Genomic DNA, 13,725 nt, shown 5'->3' on the forward strand with positions numbered 1-13,725 from the left:
ACCAAGCAGGCTGCCTTTAAGAGGAAAAGCAGGAAATCTCGGACAATTGCACTGACCTTTGAGATTTTTCATAAAACATTAGGCAGAGCGCCAGATGGCCGAATCAATAAGACACTGCCCTTTTAACCCTAGAGCTCTCTCCGCAAAATAGATTTCAGGAAGAAGGCGAAATCACATGCAGCAACCCAGCAGGAATGTTCATGGTTTTCTTCTGGGTTGGCTTTTCTCCTGCCTGAAATATCAAAGCCAAATGCTTAAAATGGAACATGTACTAACTTGTATCTCGCTGGCAGGTAGGCAGAGAGCCAGGCAGGAGTGTGAGACTAGGTCAGATCAGCAAGCATTTTTCCATCACCAGTTCTAAAGATGGAGCAATAAAGAAGGTCAAGGAAGCAAGCCAGGGTCAGTCCGACATCCAAGGAGGCCATCCATGGAGTGAAGCAGAATCATAAGCTAAGAAAATGATATGAATGGGGAGAGGGAGGGAGATTTTTAAAAATTCTCCCAAGATTGCATGTTTCCCTGTGATGTTTCCCTGTGATGTTTCACTAGTGAAAATCAGGGCATGTTTGTGATGTCCCTGTTATCACCTCAAGGACTTGAAGATGCCTCCCACTCAGTCATACATTGCTAAAAGCCTTCCTTCTCTTCTTGCTATCATCTGTTTTGCACAGAAGCCAGTGCAAATAAAATAATGCCCATAAAAATGATTAAACACATACACTTTAGGGCCGTTTAAGAACATGAGCCTTTCTGGATCAGACTAGTAGTACATCTAGTCCAGCATCCCACCTCACACAGCAGCCAACCATTTCCTCTGGACAGCCAACAAGAGGACATAGAGGCTGAAGCCTTCCCCTGATGTTCCCTCCTGACTCTGGGATTCAGAGGTTTCGTGCCTCTGAATGTGGAGGTTCCCTCCAGTCACCATGGCTAGTAGCCACTGATAGACCTCTCCTCCATGACTCTATCTAATCCCCTTCTAAAGCTGTCTGTTCCTCGCTACATCCTCCAGCAGGGAAGTCCGCACTCTCTGTGTAAAGTAGAATTTCCTTTTGCCCGTCCTGAATCAACTGCCCATCAGCTTCAGTGGATGCCCTAAAGTTCTAGTATTTCAGGAACATATGAACATATGAAGCTGCCTTATACTGAATCAGACCCTCGGTCCATCAAAGTCAGTATTGCCCACTCAGACTGGCAGCAGCTCTCCAGAGTCTCAAGCTGAGGTTTTTCACACCTATTTGCCTGGACTCTTTTTAGTTGGAGATACCAGGGATTGAACCTGGGACCTTCTGCTTTCCAAGCAGATGCTCTACCACTGAGCCACCGTCCCTCCCCAGAGGGACAGAAATTTATCATTGTCAACTCTCTCCACCCCATGCATAATTTTATAAACCTTAATCTGTCCTCCCCTTAGTCATTTATTTTCTAAACTGAAAATTCAGTTTAATTCATTTAATGCTGGCAGCATCCTGTTTCATGTATACTCAAGAACAAATGTGCCCAGGATTGCAGTATAGTGAAAGATCTTTATTATTTTTTTAAGTTCCAATACCTAATTCTTAATTAGTGGAGGAAGGCTCCAGCTTCCTCAGTTTATGCTGCAATAAATTTTGTTAAGACTTCAAGGTGCCCCCACCCACACTCCTGTTTTGTTTTGCTGCTTAATTATGATCTATATATTTACTTAGGACGTTTTTATGCCACCTCTCCAGAGCACCACTCAAGGTAGCTTACAAGGAAAAACAACACCATACAGTTATAACTTTATTTATTTATTATATTGAATTTACGTACCACCCATTCCCTAAATAGGTCTCAGGGCAGTCTACGATGAACCAAAATCACAAATACTAAACAACAGAGAAACAAATAAGCATCCCAATAAAATTGGTAACAGCAATACAGTTAAAAAACAGATGGCAGTCAATTTTCAATTGTGCTAAAGGCGGGGGGAGTGCCAGCTAGGTAGATGCTGTTGCTGAGCTCAACCAACCCTGAATCTCTGCCTTACAAGCCCCACGGAACTGTAACATGCCCTGTAGGGCACAGATGTTACTCAGCAGAGAGTTTTACTGCAGTGGGGCCAGGGCACTCAAAGCCCTGGCCCTGGTCAAGGACAGCCAGATATCTCTGAGACCAGGGACCACAAGTAGTTCTTATCAGCTGAGCACAATGGTCTTCAAGGGGTGTACCAAGAGAGGCAGTTCCAAAGATATGTAGGTTCCAGACTGTTAAGGGCCTTTAAAGTAAGCACCAAAACCTTGAACCTGATCCAGTGCTCATACCACACAGGTCAATTATGCACTGATTGTGGGGTTCCTGTAAGGACCCATGCCACCGCAGTTTCCAGGTCAGTCTCAATGGTAGGACCATGTAGAGTGAGTTACAGTAGTCCAATCTGGAGGTGACCACTGAATGGATTACAGTTGCAAGGTCAGGGCAGGACAGGTAAGGAACCAGTTGCCTGACCTGGCATCAGCTTGACAATTTTTGTGATCTGGGCCTCCATTGATAAGGAGGCTTCCAAAATCACACCCAACTCTTGATAGCTGGTGGCAATGTTAAGGTCCCATCATCAAGAGCTGGAAGTTTGCGCTCCAACCCTGAAAACCCCGTACCCAGCCACAGGAGCTCTGTCTTAGCTGGATTCGGTCTCAGCTGGCTCTGTTTCAACCATCCCACCATGGTCTCCAATCCCTCAGCCAAAACAGTTGGGGCAGTATCCAGACAACCACCCCTCAACAGATACAGCTGGGTGTCAATGTACTGGTGGCACTGTAACCCAAGACATCACACCAGTTGGGCTAGGGGGCACATGTAGATGTTAAACTACATTGGGAACAGGATTGCTACCCCACGCACCAAGGGGTGTCTGGGAGACAGTCTCTCCCCTAGTGCCACCCTCTGACCCCAACCTTGGAGAAATTAGATAAGCCACATCTAATCAAGACTACCCCACAGACTCCTACATTGGTGAAATGGTGAGTCAAAAGATCACGGTGAACTGTCAAATGCTGCTGTAAGGTCAAGAAATAAAATCAGAGCCAACCTCAATCCAACTGCCTGTGAAGACTGCCCATGAGAGCAACCAGTGCCACCTCTGTACCATGGCCAAGGCAGAAACCAGACTGAAAGCTGAAGCTGTCAAATGCAGAATCCGAAGGTGGCCAAGGTTCACATACTATATCAATATTGGTTGGGAGATCATGGTGGAGCAACAAGACTTTAACCACAAAAGAAGCCTGCAAAAATCTCACAGCTGATGGCTGAATTCCTAATAGTTTGGATTCTCTCCATGAGAGAAGTTAGCAATCCAATTACCCTAAACAATTGTGCTGGGTGTGAGCTAGCAGATGCTCTAACCATCTAAGTTCCCATTTCATCCCCCTGAGCTCCACAGTACACCAGGGGGACAATTTAGATCAGGAACGTAGATGATGTTGGGGAGCAATTTCATCAGCGGCTTCAGAGAGATGGGATATCAGCACATCCAATGTATCACTGGAGGGCATTGGATCACACAGAGCATTACGGAACCCAGTTGGTTTCATTAGTCTCCATGGGCAAGCATAAATCCACTTGCTGCCTAGACAGGGGAGCCAGGGACTAATTGGGCCTTCAGGACAAAATGGTCTGACTATGGCACTTCACCCTTAGCAAGGAAATCCATATCAATCCCCACACCAAAGATCAAATGCAGCGTGTGACCTGCTTGATGTGTGGTCACATCAACCACACTCCCAAGTATTTCCTAGCCCTTTCACCAATGTGTCTCAGGATGGGACAGTTGGAAGGGGACTGAGTATAACCGTACCTCCATCTCTAATCAAATCTAAGTAGGAACATTTCTAAAATTATATCCAGACTTACAGCATCTGCAGTTTTCAGTGATTTGGCATTGAGAAAACATTACAAATAATATATATATATATATATATATTTTAAAAAACCCAGGCAAAATCATATATTTGATTGCATCAATATAGGCATGTGTACATTAGGGAAGCACTAATTTCCCCTGGTTTCATTTATTTTCATAATCAGTTATATTTTGTCCATTGTTTCTGTTTTTTGGTTTTCATTGTTGGCTTTATAGATTGGTTTGCATTGTATACACACATTGCATACTGTTTAGTATGTGTGTCTGTGTACACACTCTATGTAATATACAGGATATCATCTAATGTATAATGCTGACCTTAGCTCACAAATACAATTGGAAAGTATGTATGTTTTATGGGGGAAATAAGGTGTGAAGCAACATGAAAATGAAAAGAAGTCTGATTTGCACTAAAGAGAAGTTCATTCAGAATGAAGATTTGTAAATGCATGGACAGAAATGTGAGGTCATCTCAGATGCGCACCTTTGCTTTAGTAAAACACTGCACAAAAAGAATCTTGATAATATGGTACACACAATCATATCCAGGCTGCTTTTTTTTGTAGTGTTTTGAGGGCTTTTTTTGTACTGTTTTGTTAATAGCAGGGCTTTTTGTAGCAGGAACTCCTTTGCATATAAGGCCACACACCTGCTTCGGTGGGGAGGGCGGGGTATAAATAAAAAATTATTATTATTATTATTATTATTATTATTATTATTATTATTATTATTATTATTATTATTATTATTATTATTACTACTACTACTACTACTACTACTACTACTACTACTACTACCCCTGAAGTAGCAAATCCTCCTGGAGCTTACAGTAGATCCTGTATTGAGAACTCTGTAAACTCTTGGGCGATTGGCTACATCAGAGGGGTGTGGCCTAATATACAAAGGAGTTCCTGCTACAAAAATAGTCCTGGTTAATGGACATGTGTACATAGTTAATACAGAGAAGGGGGAAGTAACAGGAAGGAACTGAGATATCCAGCAAGCTGGGCATGTTGTTGCCAGGTCCAGATGGAGAACAACATGCACAGACTACTGCCAACAACATTTGGAAGTTAAAAACAGACCAACAATAGAATGGAGGTATGACAGACTCAGGAACTTAGCCTGAGAGCTGGGGAACAGGCTTGCAGCGATTGGCTGGAACATTTCCCTAGCAATGAAAAAGTATCCATATGAGGTTTGCTTAGCAGTGGAACACCTCAGGATTGGAGTCTTACCTAGGGAGTCTTCAAGAGAAGTCTTCAGAGAAGGAGTCTGAAGTGAAGACTGTGGGCTTAGGCCAGTCAGTTGTAAAAACAACTGGAAAGGGGGACTGAGAGCAGCCAGTGAGGCTGGGCTCCTTGTGGGAGACAGAGCGGTGTAGTCTCTGTCTGGAAGAGAGAGTTTTCAGGCAGTTTGAAACTCTCTGAGGGAGATTTTGCCAGTACATCAGGCAATCTCCATGTACAAACTAGATTACACAAATACACACTGAAAGGGAGAATTGGATTCTGGTGGTCAGCAGGGTTACCCAAGATTCAGACCAGAAGACTAGCTGTGGGGCTGAGACGCATCAGTATTGAGGAGTGCGAGTCCTGGAAGTTAGCTAGTGGAGTGACTGTGAGGGAGAATATACTGGCACCAGTCAGGAGTTCTCTATTTGTGTGTGGAAAGAGTGATTGTGTTTTGTTATTTTTATGATTTGGCATTGCCGAAGCTAGGGCTAACAACTGATGTAACAGCATTCTGAGTGCCCAGAAGGCACAGCCTGCCTGAAGTAGAATTTAGTAGGATTCTGAAACCTGCCTGATTTATTGTTATTTTAAAGATCTTTTGCCAGTGTTATTGCTATATTTTACCTCAGCCTGATAAATCTCTACTGAGGGACTGAGGGAAGGTGACTGGGGAGAAATTTAAAGTGGTCGCCCTCACTTGATCCCTCACAGAAGGATTCCCAGTGGAATAGTTCTACATCAGCACCAAGACCAGGTGCCAGCGTGGAGCACGTTAGATCTAGAAGACCAAGCTCAAATCCCCACTGCCACCACACAAGCTCACGGAATGATCCTGGACCAGTCATTCTCTCTCAGCTTAATCCACCTCACAGGGTTGTTGTGAGGATAATGTGGAGGAAGGGAAAACATATATCACCCAAAGGCCCTTGGAAGAAGAGTGAGATGACAGTGTGCTAGAAAGATAGATACAGAATTCAGAATTCCTACATCTGGCAAGAATTCCTTTTAAAGCCAGTCTGTCAATGAAGCTCTCGCGTTGGGAGAAAAAGCAGAAAACTATCCAAGCAGGGAGATCATGTTACTGGCAGCTAAAGGATTAGATATTATTAATTAGTTATTTAATAGTGATTTATTAATTGCTTAGCCTGACTGTTTATTTATTATTATTGGCAGATTAAATTGAGAGTTTACAATGGGGGGATATATTTACTTATTTATTAATATGCCATAGAGATTCAAGGTTTTTAGCTAATCAACTGAGGAGTTAGGGTTGGGGGGTTCAAATTTAAATAACTATAGATTAAATTATTAGAGGGCCAAGTAATATAGAACGGTGAACTAGAGGAGGGTGGGGGGGGGAGAAGTTGGATAAGATAACTGGGTAGCAAACCAACCTATTGTGGTGAAGGATTGGGCACAGAGTGGATGTCTGGCCTAGGGATCCCAGTGCTCATGGGGAGGGGGAGGTATGACGGTGGGAGCAGACGGAACTACAGGGGAAGGAGGCAGAGACAAAACAGTGCTCGGCCCCCTTCCAGTCTGCGTCCCATCCCGAGGGTGGCAGGTAGTGGGGCCAAGAGGGAATGCCAGTCTCCGTCATTGGTGTTATGTAACGCCAGGTCCATAAACAATAAGACCTCAATCCTTAGAGATTACCTGCTTAAGCAGGATATGGACCTGGCTTGCGTGACCGAGACCTGGGTGCGGGATGGAGAGACGGTGGCTCTCTCCCAGATGGCGCCCCCAGGCTACTCGGTCTTTCACCAATCACGGACAACTGGCCGGGGGGGAGGGGTGGCGCTATTCATACGGGAGGGTTACTCCTTCAGGGCTCTCCCGGCCCCAACGATCGAGGGCCTGGAATGTGCCGGTCTGGCATGGGAGGTGGGGGAGGGGTTGGCGATTTGGCTGGTGTACCGTCCGCCAAACGCACCAGCCAACGCCTTACCAGCCCTGATGGAGGCGGTGGCGGGCTGGGCGTTGGAGTTCCCAAGGCTTATGGTCTTGGGTGACTTCAACGTCCATGCAGACGACGCGGCCTCCAATCAGGCGCTGGACCTGGTGTCTTCCATGGCGACACTGGGACTCTCCCAATTTGTTACCACCCCCACGCATCAGGCCGGACACATGTTGGACTTGATCTTTGCGTCCGGGATTTTGGTGGACGGTATCGCAGTAGAAGCGGTGCCATGGTCGGACCACCTAGCCCTCAAGGCCCGTGTGGGTGCGCCGCCCCAACCCTGTATGGGCGGCGAGCCTATTTTGGCTCGCCCGCGGAGTCTGATGGACCCTGAGCGGTTCCAAAGGGCTCTGCGGGACCCCTGGCCCCCTAGCAATTCCCTTGATGACCTGGTAGAGACCTGGCATGACAGGCTATCCAGAGCCATCAACGAGATTGCACCCCGGCGCCCTCTGCGCCCCCGTAGCAGGCTGGCCCCTTGGTACACCTTGGAGCTTCGCCAGCTGAAACAGGGGCTCAGACGACTAGAGAGACGGTGGCGGCAGACTCGTGACGAAGCGACAAGAACATCCTATAGAACGTTTATGAAGTCTTATGAGATGGCAGTCAAAGCCGCAAAGAAAGATTACTTTGCGGCCAGGATTGCATCTGCAAATTCGCGCCCGGCACAATTATTTAAGATAATTGAAAATTTGACCAATCTGCCCCAGGGCAGACCAAATATGAGAGAATTGGAAATAGGCTGTGAGGCTTTTGCGAAATTTTTTGCAGATAAATCTTGTCACTCCGCCAGGACTTTCCCGCCACATTGGATGCAGAACAAGAACCCGGGGCTCCGTGCCTGTCTTCTGAAGTTATCCTGGATCACTTCGACGCGCTCAGTCTTGGGGAAGTCGACGAAATTCTCTCAACTGCACGCTCTACAACCTGTGATCTCGACCCATGCCCCTCATGGCTAATTAAATCTTGCCAGAGGGAGCTTAGATATCCTATACGGGATATCATAAATAGATCCCTCTTGGAAGGGCAATTCCCAACATCTTTGAAAGAGGCTATGGTCCGCCCTCTCTTAAAAAAGAGTACAGCAGACCCGGCCGAATTGGCGAATTATCGACCGGTCTCGAACCTACCATTTTTAGGTAAGGTTTTAGAGAGGGCAGTAGCGTCGCAGTTGCAGGGCTTTTTGGATGACACTTCCGCCTTAGACCCCTACCAGTCCGGCTTTCGTCCGGGTCATGGGACGGAGACAGTGCTGGTCGCCTTGATGGATGACCTCCAGCGGCATCTGGATCGAGGCGGCGTGGCGGTGCTGATGTTGTTAGATCTGTCGGCCGCGTTCGATACGGTCGACCATCAGCTACTGGCCCGCCGGCTCGCCGACACAGGGATAAGGGGGTTGGCTTTACAGTGGCTTTCCTCCTTCCTTGATGGACGGGGACAAAGGGTGGCAATTGGGGGGGAGCTGTCCCGGAGGCACCCCCTAGTGTGTGGGGTGCCACAAGGGGCAGTTCTCTCTCCGATGTTATTTAACATCTACATGCGCCCCCTTGCCCAGATTGCCCGGAGGTTTGGGCTTGGGTGCCATCAATATGCAGATGACACCCAGCTCTATCTATTAATGGACGGCCGACCTGACTCCGTCCCAGAAAGCCTGGACCTAGCATTGCAAGCCGTGGCAGGTTGGCTCAGACTGAGCGGGCTGAAGTTGAATCCAACGAAGACAGAGGTCCTTTGCTTGGGTCGCGGTGCCCTGGGAAGGGAAATCCCCTTGCCGATTTTTGACGGTGTGCTGCTGAAAGCGGCACATAGGGTCAAGAGCTTGGGGGTTCTTCTGGAGCCTTCACTATCAATGGAGGCACAGATAGCGGCCGCTGCCAAGTCCGCGTTCTTTCATCTCCGACGGGCGAAGCAGTTGGCCCCCTTCCTAGAGTGCCGTGACCTAGCAACGGTGATCCATGCTACGGTCACCTCGAGACTGGATTACTGCAACGCTCTCTACATGGGGCTGCCCCTGTGCCGAACTCGGCGGCTGCAGCTGGTGCAGAACGCGGCGGCTAGGCTGTTGTTGGGACTCCCAAGATGGGAGCACATACAGCCGGGGCTGCGCGAACTGCACTGGCTGCCAGTGGGATACCGAGTTCGTTACAAGGTGCTGGTTATCACCTTTAAAGCCCTATATGGCCGAGGACCTGCCTACCTGAAGGACCGTCTCTCCCCATATGAGCCCCAAAGAGCATTGCGGTCGGCTGGAAAAAACCAGCTGACCGTCCCTGGGCCAAGGGAGGCCAGATTGAAGGCCACCCGAGATAGGGCCTTCTCTATTGCTGCTCCACTGCTGTGGAATCAACTCCCGGTAGAGGTGCGGGCCCTGCGGAGTTTGGAACAGTTCCGCAGGGCCTGTAAGACCCACCTCTATAAACTAGCCTTCAACCAATGATAAACTAGGAAATGCCTCTAAAAAAGTGCTCTTGGTTACTGAATTTTATGGAATTATTGAAGATCGAATGTTTTAGCACCATTGTAATTTGTAAATTTTAACTTGTAATTTGTCTTAACTTGGATTTTATTTGCAATTTATGTAATCTGATGTATAATGTATTTTATGTTGTAAGCCGCCCTGAGCCTGCTTTGGCGGGGAGGGCGGGATAGAAATTAAAAGTTATTATTATTATTATATTATGTTATTTTGGATGCAAAGCAAAAAATATTTATTAGATAACAAAAGGCAAAGGAGAGGGATTTTGTGAGAAATTCTTTTCTCACAAAAAGAAAACAAAAATTGAGAATATTTCCTTATTCCTAGCTAGACTAGCTTGTGTAGAACTTCACCTGTTCTCTGAAAGGAACTCCAAGAATGGCAGAACGACACCTAGAGAGTCTGCTCAAGATTTAAGCATTCTTTCCATTCTTAAGTAGGTCAGTTTAAATGCATAGTTTATACCGTACGAAATAGTCTTTAAAAAAGAAAAAGGGGGGGAAATGATGATATTGCACCAGAGCTTTAAAACCTACCCGTAAATAAGATTTATGCAATTCAGCTCATGCCTTTTCCTTTCTGTTTGTCTGCAAAGTCATAGATTCACTGAGGGTGAGGAGGACGGCAATTATAATTTATTATGCCGTAATTGTTACCTAAATGTTTTTGAATAAGCAAAAATCACATCTGTTTCGGAGGAAGTTGTGCACCGAGAGAATTCCCTTTGAAACAAAGGCTGTGTTCTCAAATTCTGTAACTGTACACATAAAACAACGTATTTATTTCCCCACTGAGTCCATTACATTCCCAAGTCAAACGGCATCCTCTTTTTCCCTTCCCATATTAAAGCCTTTGATTTAATGGAGGTTTTAACTACTAGTTCTTTGGGGAATTTTCAGTAGGCTCTGCACAGATTAGGTTATTGGAAAGTATAGTTATTTGCTTGTAAAGTGGCAGTTCTGTGTCAAAATTGATTTTCTCTGGTGCTGCAGCCGTAAGACAGATAAGCCTCTGCTTTGCATCCAAAATAACATGATCTCCCTGCTTGGATAGTTTTCTGTTTTTCTTCCCAATGCGAGAGCTTTGTTGACAGCCTGGCTTTAAAAGGAGGAGGAATAACAACATTACAGTGTAATGGGCGTACAGTGGTAACCTCCGCAGGCCTCCTGGTTTCTGACCAAAGGAGTTAAGGTGTTGAACTAGGAGGTGGGAAGCTTGGGTTAAAATGCCCCTCTGCCATGGAATTTGCTGGATGAACTTGGGCCAGCTGCAGGAATGTTGTGAGAATAAAATGTGGAAAGGAGGACTGTATGTGTCATTGTGTGCTCCTCAGAAGAGGATAAAAAATGATCTAGAGAAAGGGGGAGACCATACCAAGCAAGGAGTGGCCATGGCTCAGTGGCAGAGCTTCTGCTTTGGATACCTATGATTCCAGGTTCAGTTCCTGGCATCTCGAGCGAAAAGGATCAGGCAGCAGGTGATGTGAAACACCTGAGGTCCCAGAGAGCTTCTGCGAGTCTGAGTAGACAATGCTGACCTCAATAGATCAATGTTTTCACTCAGTATAAGGCAGTTTGGTGACCTGAAGTCCAGCACTGTGTAGCGATTAGAGTGACAGACTAGGATATGGGAGACTCAGGTTGGAATTTCCGCTGTGCCATAATAACTTGTTGGGTGACTTTGAGTCAGTCACGTATTCTCAGCCTCATCTACCTCACAGGGTTGTTGCGAGAATAACAAGGAGAAGAGGAAAGTGATCTAAGTCATTTTGAGTCCCCAGTGGGGAGAAAGGCAGGCTGTAGAAAAAGTAAGTAACAAATAATCAGGGGAAGTGACTGTTGGGTTTCTAATGCAAGTTCATTTCCTGTTGTCATGAGTTAATTAAGTGTTTGTATATGCATGCTGATGGTTAGCCAGTGAGAATGTTTGCACATACTTCCCGCCAAGGCTAGGTGCCAATATGCATAGTGACCATTGACGGAGAGCCCTAATAGGCTAATCCATATATTTGGGTGGTGGTCTAAGGGAAACCATTTGGTCAGTTTTATTGCCCTTTGTGTTAAGCCCTTAGATCTCCATGCAGTTGAAGTTAGGACTCGAGAGAGTCGAGATGTAGCCTAGAAGCTAGACAGGATATTGAATCCTTCTTTGTTTTCTAGTAATCCCAGTCAACCTTTTCCTCATTAGTAAAGTAAACTACTTTTATTCTTGAGCTAAACCAAGTGCCTGGCTGTTATTCGTGGTTCTCTCCACGTTACTCTGCTAATCGTATATCTAAACCCCAACAGTGACTCAGTGCTTGAACCAAGACCATCATCAGGGATAACCAGGGCTTTTCTTTTTTTTTTTAGCAGGAACGCAGTTCTGGCTGGCTTGGAATTGGAGGTGTGGCCTAGTATGCAAATGAGTCCCTGCTGGGCTTTTTCTACAAAAAAGCTTTGTGTAAAACAATGGTGATGTCAGGGGGTGTGGTCTAATAGGCAAATGAGTTCCTTCTGGGCTTTTCCCACACAAAATGTCCTGGATAACCATCATTAGGCACTTGACAAGGCTCAGTATGCTTGATAGGAGCCAGCATTCTGCAGCAACAGCAACTGCACCTTGCTTCCTTTTTGGGGTGGTGGCAGGGATAGCATTGGGCTTCCTGTAAGAATCAGGTCTGCCTTTCTCTCCTCCCTCTCTTGATATGCAAACCACCTTCTCTGGTGAAGATAGTGGTGTCTCTTCATCTTCTTCCTTGCCACATCATCAGCCTGGGTGGCCACTGCACGATGTGTTCAATAGGACTGCTTGGCAATGTTCCCTCTAAGCTGTGGAGTCTTATGAGCAAAAATTCTACTTGGTGAGCTGCTGGCATTAAAGTTGTGAGCAAGCAATTTGGCTTCTGCATAAATTAGTTTGCTCTGGAGCCATCTTTCTTGAGCTGAGACAAAAATGTGTGAGCCAGAGGCTAAAAAACTGAGCTAGCTCACACTAATTCATCTTAGAGGGAACACTGCTGCCAGGACCCCTGGGTCCTGGAAGGGGGTGGGGGGTAGGGTTATCAGGTTCAGATAGGGAAATTCCTGGACATTCAGGGGTGGAGCTTGAGGAGAACAGGGACCTCGGTAGGGTACAATGCCATAGAGTCCATCCTTCAGAGCAACAATTTTCTGGAGGAGAACCATATAGACTATAAATGAGCTGTAATTCCAGTGAATTTCCAGGTCCCTCCTGGAGGCTAGCAACCCTGGCATCTACCCAGCTGAGCAAGGACACCTGCTAGGAGCTTCAAACATAGATTGACTCAACATCAGCTGTCCAAGATAATCAAATTATTTGAAATAAAATAAATCCATCTGCAGCAACTAAAAGTTTTCAAATACTTGAAGGAACACCACCTCCTTGACATTTTCCACACCTCAGGGTTGCTGCTGTTTCCTGGCAAGTTGAATCCCCAACTGATGTTCCAACTTTGCTGCACCCTTTCTGCCAAAAGGCATTTATTTAGGGGGGGGGGGGGGGCGGGTTCTTGAATTTGGATCTGACCCTCTGCATGTGTTCCACACTTCCTTTGAAAAGTGGTTGTGCCGCCATGTAATCATTTACTTTGTCAGTGATGTAAATTCCATTGTTGCATGTGTTGTAGTGTTATAACATCATAACATTTTTAAAAGGCTGGATGTATCATGGGAAGCAGCATGGTTGCCACCCTGTTCCTTCTTAGTTGCCAGCTAAGAAGATGGCTGCTGATCATAGAACTGGAAACACCAATTCATAACATTGTTTTTAAAAAAATTATGAAGCACATTAAATGTGTCGTCACGTACTTAGTCAGGAACGGAACCTTCTTTTATGTGCATCTGGAGTAATGTTATAGCATCATAACATCGTAGAAAGCTGGCTGTATTGTGGGACCATTTCAAAGGTTCCCTCCTCCTCCTCAGTTGCTGACTAAGGAAATGGCTGGTGAAGATTCCCACAAAATCCTAATGAATATCAGGACGTTTTTTTTTTTTTAACCAGGAACGCACAGGAACACAGTTCTGGCTGGCTTGGCATCAGGTGGTGTGGCCTAACATGCAAATGAGTTCCTCAGAAAAGCATTCCTAGCAATTGCCATAATCTGCCAGCACTTCACAGAGCAACTGGGGAATTGCGGGGGAGCACACCAATACAACACTGGTGTATC

General features: G+C 46.1%; 1 protein-coding gene and 1 non-coding gene across 7 annotated transcripts in view; one reads left to right on the forward strand and one right to left on the reverse strand.

Annotated features, from left to right (window-relative positions):
* Positions 1-13,725, forward strand: part of AUTS2 (activator of transcription and developmental regulator AUTS2) — a 1,045,632-nt gene that overhangs the window by 566,084 nt on the left and 465,823 nt on the right. The gene's annotated exons all lie outside the window — the stretch shown is intronic.
* On the reverse strand, positions 1,262-1,336 carry TRNAS-GGA (transfer RNA serine (anticodon GGA)). The gene has a single exon. It is a non-coding gene; the product is annotated as a tRNA-Ser (tRNA).

This window comes from Heteronotia binoei, chromosome 18, assembly GCF_032191835.1.
Source record: "Heteronotia binoei isolate CCM8104 ecotype False Entrance Well chromosome 18, APGP_CSIRO_Hbin_v1, whole genome shotgun sequence".
NCBI lineage: Eukaryota > Metazoa > Chordata > Lepidosauria > Squamata > Gekkonidae > Heteronotia > Heteronotia binoei.